Below are 17,555 nucleotides of genomic sequence, written 5' to 3'. Positions count from 1 at the left end.
GAACTCCATTTACACAGCCAAACCCAAAAAGCCTCAATTGCTACATGAAACAGCACCACCTACTGGCACAATTCCCACATTACACCCTCATATTCTCAGCCCTGGAATCCGTTTAAAATTACTGCTCTCTCCCTTTGAAAACTTTGACAAGTAACCTCATAACAGAAAAGTTTAGAAAGACTTCAAACAATAAATTTCTTACTCTACCCTATACTCAAGGAAACTACTCCCTGCTCACAATATTTGTTTGTGGGTTTTTTTAAAGGGAAAATACCTGATCTCTACCTTTTTCTTGGACCATAAAATTGTAAAAGACAGACATTTCCTTCAAGTGTTTCACCAATATCAGATGGATTCAAAGCAAGTATCTCATGTGTTTGTGTTAAATGAGTTCGCCAGTACTATTTCATATGTAGTACATTTATTTCTTACAAAACACCAAAACTAGCTTTAGTGATAATCATGTAGTTGGTTTTTTCACTGTAAACATTTATTTACTAGAGGCCTGGTGCACAAAATTCATGCACAGGTAGGGTCCCTCGGCCTGGCCAGCAATCAGGGCCTTCCTTCCCCTGGCTGCCTGCTGCCAGCCAGGGCCTTCCTTCGTTCTGCACCATGCCCTGGTGGTCACCACACATCATAGCAAGCAGTGGAACTCCAGGTAGGTCAAACTCCCAAGGGGATAATTTGCATATTAGTCTTTTATTACATAGGATTTTTGATCAGAACATTCATTCAACAAAAATTTACTGATCACCTCGGCTTGGGATACCACAGTGAACAACATGGATCTTGCCCCTGCACACATAAAGATGATAATCTAGGGCAGTGGTCGGCAAACTCATTAGTCAACAGAGCCAAATATCAACAGTACAACAATTGAAATTTCTTTTGAGAGCCAAATTTTTTAAACTTAAACTATATAGGTAGGTACATTGTTATGAACTTATTTAGGGTACTCTTAAGGTTTAGGAAGAGCCACACTCAAGGGGCCAAAAAGCCACATGTGGCTCGCGAGCCGCAGTTTGCCGACCATGGACCTAGGGGAAAGAGTACACAACCCACACTGTGTCCTAAGTTTTATAATGGAGGAAATTATAGGACCACAGAGCAAGGGCACCTGACATAGAAAAGGAGGATTCAAGAACAATGTTGTAGCAGGAACTGTTGTTGTACCACCCATATCCCTTCAACCCACACTGAAAGTCATTTGTATCTTCAGTAGTTTTAGTCACACTGTTGGTTTTCTACATCAAGCACCCGTGTCTCCACAAAATGGACCAGCTAAAAGTGCCAGGGAATTAATACCCCAAAACAATCCTCAACCAGTGAAGGGTGGGAGTTGGTTGACAAATACCCAAGCTTCCTTGCCCCTCAATAGATAATTCTGAAGTGTATTCTACTCAGGCTCTTAAGAGTTACCCAGTGGAACGTATGTAATTATTATGTTGCTAGCACTGTTGATTTCAATAGGTTCAATAAATAAATCCATCTTTCCCACAAATGTTGTGAGATGATTAAGAAATAAGACCAAAGAATAAGACTGAATATCACATTGTTAATATTGAAGAATGTACCACACATATACACAATGGAATATTATGCTGCGGTAAAAAAAAAAAAGGAACTCTTGCCTTTTGCAACAGCATGGATGGAACTGGAGAGCATTATGCTAAGTGAAATAAGCCAGTCAGAGAAAGATAAATACCACATGATCTCACTCATTTGTGGATTATAGAGAACAACATAGACTGATGAAAAGGGACAGACCCAAAGACTGAGAAACAGCAATCAGGCTATCAATCCCCAGAAGGAAAGTAGGGGAGGCCGGGGGTAAGGGGAAGAGATCAACCGAAGGACTTGTATACATGTATATAAGCCAAACCAATGGACATGGACAACAGGGGGATGGGAGCATGAGTTTGTGTGTGGGGGGGAGGTTGGGGGTTAATGGGGGGGATGAGGACACATTTGTAATACCTTAACTAATAATAAAAAAAATATATATATATATATTGAAGAATGTAGCTCATATCTTTAGGTAAGTGGATTCCATTATACTCAATCTAAGAATTAAAATATAGTTGTCCTCTCCTGCCCCTACCCAGTTTTGCTTTGTGTGGTTTCAGTTACCAGGGGCAACTTCACTTTGAAAATATTAAGTGGAAAATTTCAGAAATAAACAATCCTTAACTTTTAAGTTGCACACCCTTCTGAGTAGTGTGATGAAATCTCACAGGCCCGATCCTTTCCATCCGAGGCATGAGTTACCCCTTTGTCCAGTGTATCCGCACTGCACACCCACCCATGAGTCACGTAGTAGCCTTCTCAGGTATCAGGTCAGTTATTAAAAAGAGATCGCATTCACATAACTGTGATTACACTATATATTATTGTAACTGTTTTATTTTATAGTTAGTTATTATTGTTAATTTATTATTACAATGTATAAACTAAACTTTATCATAGGTATGGTGTATAGGAATAAACATAGTGTACACAGGGTTTGGTGCTATCTGTGGTTTTGGGCATTCACAGGGGGTCTTGGAACATATCCCCCATGTATAAGGGGGAACTAGTACACTTATCTTCTGAATCACAAGCACCATTGTAGGGGGCAAGCCTCTGAGAGGCAGGGCCTGTCCCTGGCATATTTATGGCAAGGAGCTGAATAGAATGCAAGCTTCCAGCAGACGGCCTCGTTCCCAAGAAAAAAAGGGAGAGGCTGAGCCATACAGTACCAGTTCCTCCTCCCACATTCGCCAGACAGATAAGTGACTCTTCCTTCAGAAAGGAACAAAAACGGCTGAAAGTGTTACACTAGCAGAGCTCCCTTCACATAGAACAAAACATCAACAACGGGAAAGAGTGTCCCAACACCACTACCGATGCTGCATCACCTATCAGCAACACTTTGACATAGTCTAGTCAGTGATTCCTCCACAAACCCACTCAATATAACAAGTAAAAACAAAATCTTTTAATTTTCAAACTCTCAGTACTTTCTCCAAATAATATAGGCTCCCAATTAAGGCCACAATGATCAATTATATGAACAGGCAATGATCAGTGAATCAATGATTTCCAATAATTAATAAATGGGTTTTAGCCCTAGCCGGTTTGGTTCAGTGGATAGAGCATCGGCCTGGGGACTGAAGGGTCCCAGGTTCGATTCTGATCGAACACATGCTCGGGCACATGCCCAGCTCTGATCGAACACATGCTCGGGCACATGCCCGGGTTGCAGGCTCAGTCCCCAGTAGGGGGTGTGCAGGAGGCAGCCAATCAATTTCTCTCTCATTATTGATGTTTCTATCTCTCTATCCCTCTCTCTTTCTCTTTGAAATCAATAAAAATAAATAAAGTAAAATAAATGGATTTTAGCGAGGTGAATACTGATATTATCCCCACTGCTCAGATCAGAAAACTGAGACTTAGAAAGTTGCTGAAGGGCACACAGCTAGTAAGAGTGGAGCTAGGATTCAAACCTTGGCCAACCTTATGCCAAAATCTATGCTCTTAAGCACTACCCTATTTTCCCCCTGTAACCATTAAGCTACTGTGCCTTAAAGTAAGTCAGTCACGGAGAAGGACAAGAACCATATGATTTCACTCATATGTGGAATATCAAAGAGAAAGCGACAAACAAACAAACTCACAGACACGGACAGCAGTGGGGTGGTTACCAGAGGGAAAGGGAAGTAGGAGGAGGTCGCAGAGGGTAAAGAGGATCAAATATATGGTGGCAGGAAACGACTTGACCTTGGGTGGTAAGCACACAATACATGATACAGATGATGTATTATAGAATTGTACGCTTGAAATTTATGTAATCTTATTAACCAATGTCACCCCAATAAATTTGATAAAACAAAAAAGGGAGGAAGAAAAATAAGTCATTCAATTTGCTTTAGATTAGAAATGCCAACTGAATGGTGTGAATTGATTCTGCTTCCATCTTTTTAGACAAACCACTGCCAACTGTCTTCCAACCTAAAATTAATCAAAAGTCGGTAACATCTCTAATTTTTTTGAGATTCTATTTATCCTTATTCTCTATATCAATGAAGTTCCCTAATTCCAGCACCACTTTTGAAACATATGCAATTGTGGAGAATGCTACAAATGAAACACATACACAATTCATACTGCAACTACAGCTCCTTAGTACTTAGTGCTGTAATTGCTTTTTTATGTCTTTAAATTCACAGAATACAGTGACATATCCTTAGCACCTAAACTGATACCTGAAAAAATATTAGAGGCCCAAATAAGTGTTGGTTTGAATAAATGAATGAATGTCTCTGAAGTGTACGACTCACTAAAATAAGTTTCTCACATAAGTTTTCTTTTTTGGGAATTTTCAAAGGTATGTGAAGTGAACCCAAAGTTGATCAACACAAGTGAACTAAATGACTGTATTGTCAAGCTTTTTTTTCTAATGGAAATAGACCGTTGGACCAAGAGTAGCCACAGTATCTGGACCTCTGAGGAATGCACATTATCCAGAAATCCTAAGCTTGTATCTTTGAGTTGTCTCCTCTTGAGGAGGGGTTGAGTCTGAGCTGTTGTACTCAGAAACAAGTCGGAATTGCATACATGGGGGAAAGGTATGGATGTGTGCTGGTGTCCAAGTAGTGGAATAGAGTCGGTTGTGGTTGCTCTTCTAGTTTGCTTATTTGCCCAGCAAGCATCCTACATATCCTGTCACTAAGGAAACATATTCATGTCACTAAGGTCCCTTCTCCTCTGCCTCCCAAATACAGTGGATGATCACCAGACTCATGCTGGCTGTTCATGGTGCCTCATTCCCCTCATCACCTGATTGGTGCAAGGCTTGGCATGTCATCTAAATCAGGCCAGTCCTTCCTGGAGATCCCTCTATTATACCTGAATTGGAATGCAGAAATGTGGACTTCTAGCAACAATCATCCTTGAAACAAGAAGGAATAAAACCAAACAGAACTGAGAAAGAGAGGAAGCAGGTCTTGGTGACACTGAGTCTGGATCTAGCGTCCGTGCCCTTGACTCCCACAGCAACTCCTTCAGTTCTGTGAGATAGGTTCCTATACCCTGAGGCTGAAAGAGACCTGATGAGCATACCAAGGCTTTGCCCTAGCCAGATAATGTAACCTCCCTTTATGACGTTGATTCTATTGGGAAACGTTTTCAAATCCAAACAGCCCAAAAGCCCTCATCAAGGTTTTAAACACAATCTCTCTGGCAAGTTGAGGAAGAGTCGAATTCAATACATTCATAATCCTGGCCACAAGATGGCACCTAAAGCATTCTTTCAAAGATTTAACCAGACACTCAGGATGATTACCAATTTCTAATGTCTTACTCATGCCTCACATAGGTCCTACCAGGTTGCAAAATCATTCCATTCTGGTCATTCTGTTTGCGTTCTGATAGTTACAGTGCGCCTCTAAGAGCATCTTATACTTAATGGTCTCAGGGAAATCAAGTCACTAAAACGTTGGACAACTGTTAAAAGGTGAGGTTTGATCATTTCAGGATAACAGCTCTATCTGCAAAGTGTTCAAAGCATTTAGTCTTATCAACAGGTTGGATGACTGCTGAGATCACCAAACCTTATTATACAGCCATGATATTAGCATGATTATTGGCTCTTTCTTCATGGCCAAACACACTTTATATTATTTTTAAATTGTTTTCTTTGTTTTCCACTTAGAGTCACAAGTTTATATCCCTGTCTTTAAACCAGATTTAGTGTTTAGCAATCGGCCCAAGAAGCCTTTTCAAGGCTTGCCTTTGGTTTTCAGTTACAACCTATAACACATAGGTCAACACAAAGATATACTGCATCTTACAGACTCTATCTTTGAATTATGTTTTAATACGAGTTTATGAAAATGGAAGGACAAAGTCTCTTGAATAAAATACAATTCTATAACCAAAATAAAACTTCATGAGTCTTCTTTACGGGGAAAAGTCCTTCCTCACTGACCCTCCTTTGATAGTAAAACAACACCATGATCACAGCTTGTAATTTTCCTTCTTAACACTTGGCACTATTTGTAATTATACATTTCTATTTAGCTATTTGCTTAATATTTTCCTCCCTCTATCTATAGTTACTATCTTCATGAAGAAGAAACCATATCTTTCTACCACTATGTACTTAGCACCTACAAGATTGACTAACACTCAATAAATACCTATTAAATGAATTAAAAAATGAGTGTCACAGTTCTAATTTCCTGAATACAGAGAGTTGCTATAAAACAGGTGCAGTTGTTTATCAGAATGTGATTTATGTCCTGATAAACAATGGCAGGTACACAGAACAGTCCCAGAGTCCAATCTAATCCAGGTAGGGAGAAAAGCCTTTCTCAGAGAACTTGGGATCTGTACTAATTACTGGTATCCAACCCATTTCCAGCATGCACTCTCTTCTATCTATAGAAGAGGCTAAGAAGTTTCAGGATATATTCCTATTCCAGCTAGAGTTCTCCTTAAACTCCCTTAGCCACAGATAGGACACACTTAACCTGGTCCCCAAACTTACACAGGACTCTTGACCACGTAACATCTTTCTAATCAACCTTTCTTTTCTGCCTTTTCTCTCCTTGTAACCACTATTTTCAGGTGATTTCAGTAGGATTTCCTACACTTTTATTAACTGTTTAACCTGGCTACATCTTGTCTCCTGGCTACAAGGACTTTTTCTTTACAAATTCACATATGAACAGAAGTATTTAGATAGAATATAAAGACTGCCCACAACAAAGGGAACACTGAGAGGCCAGTACTGTCGCTGTACCTATTAGAGATATTTATTTTTTTTTTCTGAGATATTTAGTTTTAGGCAACAAAATTAAATCTTGCTGACTTACACTAGAAAGCAATGTATTAGAAGTGCACTATAACTTGTAGAATCAAAAGAAAAAGTGTAGAATTAGTACTCAAGGAGGAAACAGAGAAGCTTTGAAGAGCCGGGTAACAGGAAATAGAAGATTGTCTTCAAAATGCCTCAAAGTGAACCAGCCTAGTCCATGTTCAGTCCTGTGGACACTTCACTCCAGATTCCAATTCCAAATAGAATATCTGGTTGGCCTAGAGGGGTCATGTGACTAACCTTGATCCAGAGATGAGCACCTTGGTTGACAGGCCCACTGAGAACCCATCCATGGGGGATGCTTCAGTTACTGGCAAGTTGAGGAGGAAGAAAATGAAATAGATTATGTCCAAATGTCCATTAAAGCCTCTCAACCTAATACAGATTTCGTTGGGTACTAAAATGTGCCATGTACCTGTTAGGTCCACACCGACAGGAGCCAGGCCAAAAGACATTGTGAGAGTTTAAGAAATTTTATTACATTCTCTCACAGAGGCTGAGACTAGTATAGAGGTGTCAGGGAGCAAGAGTAGGGAGAGTGGGATATTTATATCTCCTGTGCAGGTCAGAGTAACCAGTCAGACTAGGTGCAAGCAGGAGGCCAGATGTAGGCAGTCCACCAGAAACTGGAAACTAGTCTGTGTGTTATATGAAGACTTAGAAATAGACAATAAAGGCATTTGAACTTGGTTTTCTAAAGTCGAATGAGTTAAACTGGGCCAGCAGAAGTCTTGGAAACTAAATCTAGCAGCACTGAAGGTCAGTGCCAGAAAGACCTGAAGAATTCATCTTTGTCTAATCCCCTCACTACAAAGATGAAGCACTGAAGCTTTGGGAAGGAGAAATAGGGGAATTAACAGCTCACCTAAAAACACAGAAGCTGACAATCTCTCTTTTTTTAATAGATTTTTATTGATTTTTTTAGAGAGAGGAAGGTGCCGGGGTCCAACCCCAGCAGGTCCAGGGGTCCCCAAAGGTGTGGATGGAGTCGGCGAAGAAGGAAGGACACGGAGACAGCGTTCAGTTGATCAGCAGCCTAGCCAGGATCTCCAGCCAGGATCTCCAGCCAAGTTCTGGTCTGGATCTCCAGCGAAGTTCTGCTTAGGATCTCCTGCCAGGGTCTGTGTCCATGTTCTCTTGCTAGGTTCTCCAGCCAGGTTCAGTCACCAGGTTCTAGTCAGGTTCTCTTGCCAATTTCTGTAGTCAGGTTCAGTCCAGGATCTTTTGCCATGTTCTCTCGCTAGGTTCTGTCTCTAGGTTCTGAGGCCAGTTTCTGTCCAGGATCTTTTGCCATGTTCTCTCCAGCGAAGTTCTTCTGTCTCTAGAGAACGTTCTGTGTAGGTTCTGTGCCTAGGTTCCGTCTCTCCTCGTTCTGTCTTCTTACATCTGTATTTATACCAGTTGATTCCAATCCTATCAATCTCTATTTCAAAGGTTAGGGCGTTTCTTATCTCCATTCCAGGGAGTAAAGATTATGTAGCTTAAGCATGATTGTTTGTAGTTAAAGTGATTAATTACCCACCTGGCACTTAGTTAAGAGGTTTTATTCCCTCCCTAACTTCAGGGGAAAATCCCTACCTGGGGAAACAACCTTTCTCAGAGACCTTGGTTAAAACACATAGTGCCAAGAAGGTGAGCAAACATATTAAGAACAGTATGCCATATATGCCAGGTCCCTTGAAACAGCAAGCATGGACCGGCTCCCGGCAGGAAGGGAGAGGGAGAGAGAGAGAGAGAGATAGAAGCATCAATGATGAGAGAGAATTATTGATTGGCTGCCTCCTGCACGCCCCCTATTGGGGGTCAAACCCACAATCCGGGCATGTCTCCTGACTGGGATTCGAACCATGACCTCCTGGTTCATAGGCCAACACTCAACCACTGAGCCACACCAGCCAGGGCTGACACTCTCTTTTTACTTGTAACTCTTATCTATTCAGTACTTGCTCTATGCCAAGCACTCTGTCATTTCTACAATGAGACATATTTATTGTCTCATTTACTTCTCCAACACCCCTGAGAATGACTGGAATTAGGCTAATTTTACAAAGGAGTAATTCGGGCTTACAGAGGGGAATTTACTTGCCCAATGTCAAAGAGCTAGTAAATGGAGGGCCAGTTTTCAATTCCACGATATTTGATGTCAGGGCCCAAGCTGTTAACCAGGACCTACTATATGTCAGACACCATGCTGAGAGTTTAAAATACATGACTAACAGGATACAATACCAGGCCCTGAGTTGCTGGATCTGATACTGTGAGTTACTGCTGTGGTCTGCAATGATGTTTCTGTCAGGTTAGGAACAAGGATTTCTCCTTTGAAATCTACTCAGTAGCAGCAACTCACTATTAGGCAATTAGCTTAGTGCAAAGATTACAGGATTTAAGGTCTGAAGACTGGTTTTAACCTCAACTCTGCTATCTACTAGTACTTGTCAATTAGGAGTCCTGGGTTGGCCTCTGTTCCCCACACACAAAAGAAAAAAATGCCCTTCCTGATTAGCTCAAAGGACTATTGGGAATTTAGAAAATTATAGACTTGAAAGCCCTCAGCAAAAGGTCGAGAATTATTGCAAATACCCATCTGAAGTCACATAGAGTATTATCCCACAAAGGTTTTCAAACCTTTGTAGAAGTTGTTATAATCAGTTCATGAAAATTCAAGAAAGTAAGACACAATAGTGGTTCCTAGCAGGATGAGAAGGATGGGAAAAGCAAGGAACCACACATGAATAAAATAGCACTGGTCGTGTCCTGGTTCTTAAGTTGATCAGTGGTATTATGGGTGCTCAGTTTATTAGTATGCTTTTTAACTTATAAATGTGGTGTGGACATTCTCTCTTATGTCTTAAACTAGAGGCCTGGTGCATAAATTCATGCACCAGTGGGGTCCCTTGGCCTGGCCTGCAGGATTGGGCCAAAACCAGCTCTCTGCCATCTCCTGAGGGGTCCCAAATTTTAAGAGGGTGCAGGCCAAGCTGAGGGACCCCACTGGTGCACAATCGGGGCTGGGTAGAGATGTGGGAGGTTGGTCAAACAAGGAGGGACCACGGGAGGGCTCCAGGGCATGTCCAGCTGTCATGCTCAGTCCCCATCTGCCAGACCCAGCAGCAAGCTAACCTACCAGTCAGAGCATCTACCCTCTGGTGGTCAGTACATGTCATAGCAACTGGTCGACTAGTTGACTGTCTGCCCCCTGGTGGTCAGTGCACATCATAACACGTGGTAGAGCAGCCTCACACATCTTCTCAGCAGCCTGCTTCTTGGCCTGCAGCAGCTGCTGAATGCCCTGCGAGTGACTGGCCATGGCGGCGGCGACTCCCAAGCCCAGGAGAGCGGCCTAAATCTGCTCCATTGCCCCACAGGTCAGCTCTGGGATTCTTTTATGGAGGGAACTTAAGGCCACACAAATTTTAGTGGGGGATGGAGAGGAGAAAAAGCAACATATCTAACCTACTAATTTCCTTAAACTCAGATCCTACCAAGTTTCAGTCTTAGAACAGTTTAGTGTCCATTTCCCCTTTTGAATAGAAGACAATTCCTCTTCCAAGAAAGAACTCTCATCTGCTCTAGAGAGATAACGCATTTGTTATAACTATAAATTTATTTGGAAGAACAACTGGGCTTTACACAGGCCATCTGGAGAAGACAAATGTTTCATGTAAGCATGTGGGAAATTTCACTGACAACATATGTAGCTAAATGAACTGTCTGCAGCATGCCAAAGGGAGAAAACTCCATTACACACGAGGGAGGTATTTCAACAATCACCTGAAAATAAGTATGCATCAACCTCTTAATTTAACTAAAACACATGTAAGGTGTAGCTGTGTTTCTTCTCAATGTACTGACGACCAAATATACAGCTTCTGCAGAGAAATACATTGGGTTCAACTCCACAGGGACAGCCATGAAATTACTGCCTTCATCCATCTACTCATGTTTAAAGAAATACATTTGCCACCCTAGCCAGTTTGGTTCAGTGGATAGAGCATCAGCCTGCCAACTCAAGGGTCCTGGGTTCAATTCCAGTCAAGGCACATATCTCAGTCACAGGCTTCTCCCTGGCCCTGGTCAGGGTGCATACAGGAGGCAACCAATTGATGTGTTTCTCTCTGTATTTCCCTCTCTCTTCCACTCTCTCTAAAATCAATGGAAAAATATCCTTGAGTGAGGATACACACATACACACACACACACACACACACACACACACACACACACACACACATCTTTTGATTCTATAATTACTTTAAAATAAAAAGTGTCACCCTAGCTGGTTTGGCGCAGTGGATAGAGCGTCAGCTTGCAGACTGAAGGGGCCCAGGTTCGATTCCAGTCAAGGGCACATGCCCGGGTTGTGGGCTCATTCCCCAGTGGGGGACATGCAGGAGGCAGCTGATCAATGATTCTCTCTCATCACTGATGTTTCTCTCTCTCTTTCCCCTCCCTTTATGAAATCAATACAAATATATTTAAAATAAAATTTTAAAAAAGGATAAAGAAGAAGTACATTTGCCTACAACCTCCCATGCTTTGAACCCCTTCCATTCCTCTTGACATGGTGTCATAGAAGAGTATGAGACAGGAAATCAAAAGTTCCAGTCCTACCCCTGTCACTGATTCACAGAGTGACCTCAAACAAGCCACCACTCTTTTAGTTTTATCTCCTCTAAAATGAGGAAATAATTTCTTTCCTATTTATATCTTAGGGTTTTTGTGGGGAAAAAATATTTACACCTCATGTTAGTAATTTTACAATATAATAAGTGTTTCAAATGGATTATTTCATTCAATTATAACAACTTTATCCTCATATTATCTATGTATTAGAGGCCTGGTGCACAAATTCATGCATGGGTGAGGTCCGGCCGGCCTGCCCCGATGGGGGCCAATCAGGGGAGGGGCTGTCTAGGGGAGCAAATCAGGGGTGTGGCCACTGGGGGGAGGGGCTGCAGGCAGTCGGCTGGCTGGCCCTGTCACAGATTGGGGTAAGGGGAGCTGATCAGGAGCCAGGTCAATAGGGGAGAGGACCCACAGGAGGTTGGGGGGATCGATTGGGGCCCCGATTGGGCCAGTTGGCCACTGCAGTTCGTGTCATAGCCACTAGTCATTCCAGTCATTCCAGTCATTCTGTCATTCCCATCACTTGGCTTTCATATATCCTATCTAATAAAGAGTGAATATGCAAATTGACCATCACTTTGTCACAAAGATGGCTGCACCCATAGCCACAAGATGGCAGTGCCCAGTCCCCTAGGCCCTGCCAGAGTCCCCAGTGCTTTCAGCCCCACTGGGGGGATGGCAGGCACATGGTGCAGCTGGACCCACCCTCAGCCCCCCAGCCTCCCAGGGCCGGCCTGAGGCGCAAGCAGGCCTCAGATTTTGGCTGTCCAGTCAATGCCCGAGGTACAGGCAAGCCTCAAATGGCAGCTTCCCAGCCGCCCAGGGCCGCCCGAAGCTCAGGCAACCAGTGCCAGCCAAAGCTTGCACTGCCGGCAGTGACAGCAGCGGAGGTGTGATGGGGTTGTCACCTTCCCATGATTGCCAGGTTGCCTCCTGACACTGAGGGCTCCCGTACTGTGAGAGGGGCAGGCCGGGCTGAGGGACCCACCTCCAGTGCAGGAATTTTCATGCACCGGGCCTCTAATCCTATATAATAAAAGGTTAATATGCAAATCGACCAAATGGTGGAATGACTGGTCACTATGATGTGCACTGACCACCAGAGGGCAGACACTGAACACAGGAGCTGCCCCCCCTGGTGGTCAGTGTGCTCCCACAGGGGGAGCACCATTCAGTCAGAAGCCAGGCTCATGGCTGGCAAGCGCAGCGGCAGTGGCGGTAGCCTCTCCCACCTTCACAGCAGTTAGACATACCCTGAAGGCTCCCAAACTGCGAGAGGGCACAGGCTGGGCTGAGGGTAGCCCCCCCACAGTGCACAAATTTTGTGCACCGGGCCTCTAGTATAGATATAAAAGCCTAAGCGACCGGCTGACTGGCCAACCGGCCAGCAGCTATGATGCACACTGACCACCAAGGGGCAGATGCTCAATGCAAGAGCTGCCAAACTGCCGAGCTTCCGAGCTGCAGTCAGTTGGCAGCAGTGGTTCTTGGGTGACACACCTGAAACCAGAGAGGAAGGAGCCCAATTCCAGGGTGCATCACCCGAGAACCACCCTCTCGCAATCCAGAACCCCTCAGGGGATGTCAGAGAGCCAGTTTCAGCCCAATTCCCACAAGCAAGGCCAGGGGACCCCACCAGTGCACGAATCCATGCACTGAGCCTCTAGTAGATAAGAATATGAATACTGTATTAAGGGAAAAGTAGAGCTACAATAAGTAAACCCCAAAACTCAGGGGCTTAAAACAATAATAATCCCCAATAATAATGCAGGTATTCCTGCATTAGGAGCTTTCCTGCCTGAGGTGATTGGAGAACCCAGGCTCCTTCTGCCCATGGTTCCACCAGGCCCTAGGACCTTGGTGCCCTTTGCCTTCACCTGGCAGACAGGCAAAAAGAGAAACACACCCACTTCTTAGCAACCTCATCCTGTCAATGACCTAGGTTACTTCCATTTATATCTCATTGGTGAGAACCAGTTAATGGCTTCACCTAGATGCAAGGGGGCACTAGGAAATGCAGCTCCTAGTTGGCCAGCCACTTCTCAGTGATAATGTTATTATGTGGAAGATGGAGCATAACTCTGTGGTGAACAGTTAATCATCTCTGCCACAACGGAGTGGTACTGTAGTTAACTCAATAGTACACAACTAGCAGATAAGTGTATTAGTTATCTATTTCCCTATAACATACTACCACAAACTCTTAAAGCGACCCACATTTGTTTTCTCACAGTTAATCTGGGTCAGGGGCCTGGACATGGGTTAGCTGGTCCCTGCTTCACAGTCACACAAGGCTGCAGGTGAGGTGTTGACTGAGATGAGGTCTCATCTGAAGGGTCAATGAAGGAAGGATTCACGTTCCCACTCAGATGGCTCATGGCAGCATTTGGTTCCTTGCAGCTGTAGGGTTCATGGAAGCTTCCTTCTTCAAAGCCAGCAACGGAGAGTAAGCTAGCAAGAGAGCGTGAATATACAATGTAATATAACCTTTGCTATATTCTACTGGTTAGAAGCAAGTCGCAGGTCCACATATATTCAAGAGGTCCACATACACAAAAATATAAATGTCAGGAGAAGGATCATGGGGCCACCTCTAAAGTTTGTCTATCACAATAAGAAACTCAAACCCAGATCTCCTGACTGGGGATATAAATCAGTGTTTCCTCCATTTAATCATTTGTCCAGCTATGGATTCCATAGTTCTTACCTGTAAAATAGGGATAACATTTCCATATAACATACTCAGTTGTTATATGAGGAACAAAGGAAATAGTGGATATTAAAGCACTCTACAAGCTGTAAAGTACAATGTAAATTTAACGGGCAATTGCTATTATTGTTGTATCTCCTTGCTTCTGATGTTTCTTTACTCTTCTTGTCCACCTAAATCGTATTCTTCCGTCAAGAATCATCTTATCGTTGCCTTCTCCATGAGGTAACAAAAGTTTCTATTTCAGTGACAGTTGGATGAACGAATGAATGAATGTCCCTATAGTCTTTGTTCAGAAAGTTGGGCTATAGAACAGGTGACTAATCCGCAAAGTATTTTGAACTGATGCCAGAAGATCCACTTGCTTAATTTCATCCATAAGTATGATTATAGCAGAGCAAATCTCCTGAATTGGAAACTATTAAGAAGAATAGACAATGGAGAGAAAGGAGACATATGTAATACTTTAAACAATAAAGAATTTTTTTAAAGAATTTATTAGCTTAAACAGTTGGGGGGGGGGGCGGGTAGAGAGAAGGAATAAATTTAAACCCTGTATCCACATAGCAATTTCCCATTATTAAAAAAAAAACTGCTAATATGACATTATTTACTTTATTAATAGAAGATGAAGTTGAACTCTTGGTCTCAGACTTTGGCTTATGTCTGTGAATTTTCTTCTAATGATGTAAGCAATTATTTGATGAGACCACTTTAGAAGGAAATGAGATCAGTTCTAGGAAATAAATCGTTCTTGCTACAAAGCAAATCACATAAGAATTCACATATCCACTTAAAAATGCTTTTTAAAAAACTGAACACTTAGAAGAAAATTCTGATTTGGTCATCACTTCAGTGATTGCTATGCCTTTGTTAGCTGAATGGCTTATGCTGCCAAGACACATGATCCTGATCCAAAACCACCTCAAGAACGTGTTAAAAATAGCAAACCAAAACTGAACTGAGCACGGGCAACCAAAGCCAGCCCAGGGCTGAAGGAGCCACGCTATTAATAGAAGAGAAGATCGAGAGAAAACAAGGTCAAAAAAAAGAAAACAACCAAAATGTTTTCTTTAACGCAGACTAATGTTTTCTTCAATACAGTTAGGAAGTGGGTTACTGCTTACCTTGTTTTATGCAAGGCTGCCGTGGTTTACACATTCTGAAATTCTGAGAGATGTTTTTCTAGAAAGCAGCATTCTCTCCCAAAATGTGAGTGTGTTTACAGAAGAAATACACTGCTACCTGCCTGCTCCTGCTCCTGCTCCTCCTAAAAATGGGGCTATAGCATTGTGAAACCTCTACTTCCCCTTTGAGAGTCTGTTAAATAATCTCTTTTATATTCAGCTGTGAGAAGGAATGGTGTGTTCTACGCTGAAATTTACCACTTTATTTTGTGTGTTTAGCCTTGAATATGGGTACTTCTCTCAGACTGCAGAGGGTAGAATCAAGTGTAGATTAACAGTGAAAGATATTCAGGGCTTCAAATGCATTTTTTCTCTATCTCACTCCAAAATGGGGAATGGAGACTTCTGAAAGGTCTCCCTCCACTTCCCATGAGCTTGCCAGAACTTGCCCTGCCCCAGACTGCTTAACTGTCTGTCCTGGCACTGACCAGAGATTTTGAGCTCTACAGCTGCTGAAAGGTTCATGTATCCGCAGGCCCCATTGTCTCTGCCTCAGACAGGAGTTCTGCACCAGGCAGGAAGCTACCAGAAGGTAATAGGCACAATTACCTGTCTCAGCTAGACTCAGGTATAATTACATTAATATTAATTAAATTTAATGGTTGATACTGTCCAGAAACCTACTCTGTGGAAAATATTTAGATTCTATCAACATTCAATAAGGTCTGCTGCAGATATATTGTGCTTAAACCATTAAAATTAGGTGTTACAATTGAGGGAGGGGAAATCTCTATTGGGATGATTGGCATCATCCGCTAAGGTTTCCAGTTCAATCCCCTGGTCAGAGCATAGTCAAGAAGCAACCAATGAATGCATAAATAAGTGGAACAAGAAATCTATGTTTCTCTCTCCCCCTCCCCCCATCTCTTTCTTTCTTTCTCAAATTAATAATTTTTTAAAAACACACTAAATCTAAACTATATTATAACATGGATCTCTATTTTTCTCTCTGCTTTCCTCTGTTCTTACTTCATTCTCAGAAGGGACTTTGATTAGGGCAGCAAAGACGACCCCCGGGAGCTCTAGAGTTTTTTCCATGTGCAATCTCAGAAAAAAATTAGAAATTATCTCTCTGTGACCCTGTTGTTCAAAATAATTGCTTGACACTCTTAGGTCATGTGTCCACCCTTAGACCAGAAGTCCTCTGACTGGCCAGCATGTGGCAGAAGTCGCTTGTCCAATACTAGAACATGGCAATAAAAGGAAAGACTATGGGAGTAAGAAAAGATAACATTTACCCATTGCATCATAGCAATATCAGACCTTAGTTTGTTTCATAGTAATATCAAGCCTCAGTTTTCAAAATGAAATTTAAAACATTGACCTAAAACATGTAAATTTTTTTTTATTAAAACTCATCCAGGAAAGTGACCTGGTTATTAAAAGACTATATTTTAAATATGTATACAGTCATCTTTCAGTATCTGCAGGAGATTCTCTCCAGGACCCCCATGGATACCAACATTCAAGCATGCTCAAGTCCTTTAGTTGACCGTTCATATCCATGGGTTCTGCATCTGTGGATTCAACTAACACCCAACCCATGGTTAGTTATTTTTGACCAATGGTTGGTTGAATCTGCAGATGGGGCACCCATGAGTACTAAGAAGGGCCAGCTGTACTTATCTATGTGTAATGTAAGTGTAAAATTAGAAGTAAAGATGTGGTGAGTCTGGTCTCCACTTGGATTCCAGAAGGTGAAATCTAATCTGTTCCATCACACTTTGCCCATCAGTTATTGGTAATTTTCAAAGAATAATTATTTGTCTGCTATCATTATTCTATATCTTGGTGGAAAGTTTATAACAAAAAGTAATGTCTTTCTTAAGTCATGAAATGAGCTTAGTGTGATTATTTAATTAAAATCTATTTAAGGACAAAAAAAAAGAAACTAAAGGTTGATCCCTGGCCAGCATTGCTCAGTGGTTAGAGCAGCAGCCCATGCACCAATTCCCAGTCAAGAGCATGTACCTGGGTTGCAGGTTCTATCCCAGGTCCCAGTTGGGCCTGTATGGAAGGCAACCAATCGACGTGTCTCTCTCACATTGATGTTTTTCTCCTCTCTCCCTCCCCCTCCACTGTCTGTAAAGGTCAAGGGGAAAAATATCCTCTGTTGAGGATAAACAAAAACAAAAAAGTAAAGGTTAAAAAAAAGAAATGCTAGAAGAAG

Source organism: Myotis myotis, unplaced genomic scaffold (genome assembly GCF_014108235.1).
Source record: "Myotis myotis isolate mMyoMyo1 unplaced genomic scaffold, mMyoMyo1.p scaffold_m19_p_1, whole genome shotgun sequence".
NCBI classification, from domain to species: domain Eukaryota; kingdom Metazoa; phylum Chordata; class Mammalia; order Chiroptera; family Vespertilionidae; genus Myotis; species Myotis myotis.
The sequence above is the reverse complement of the archived record's forward strand: the minus strand, read 5'-3'. Positions refer to the sequence as shown.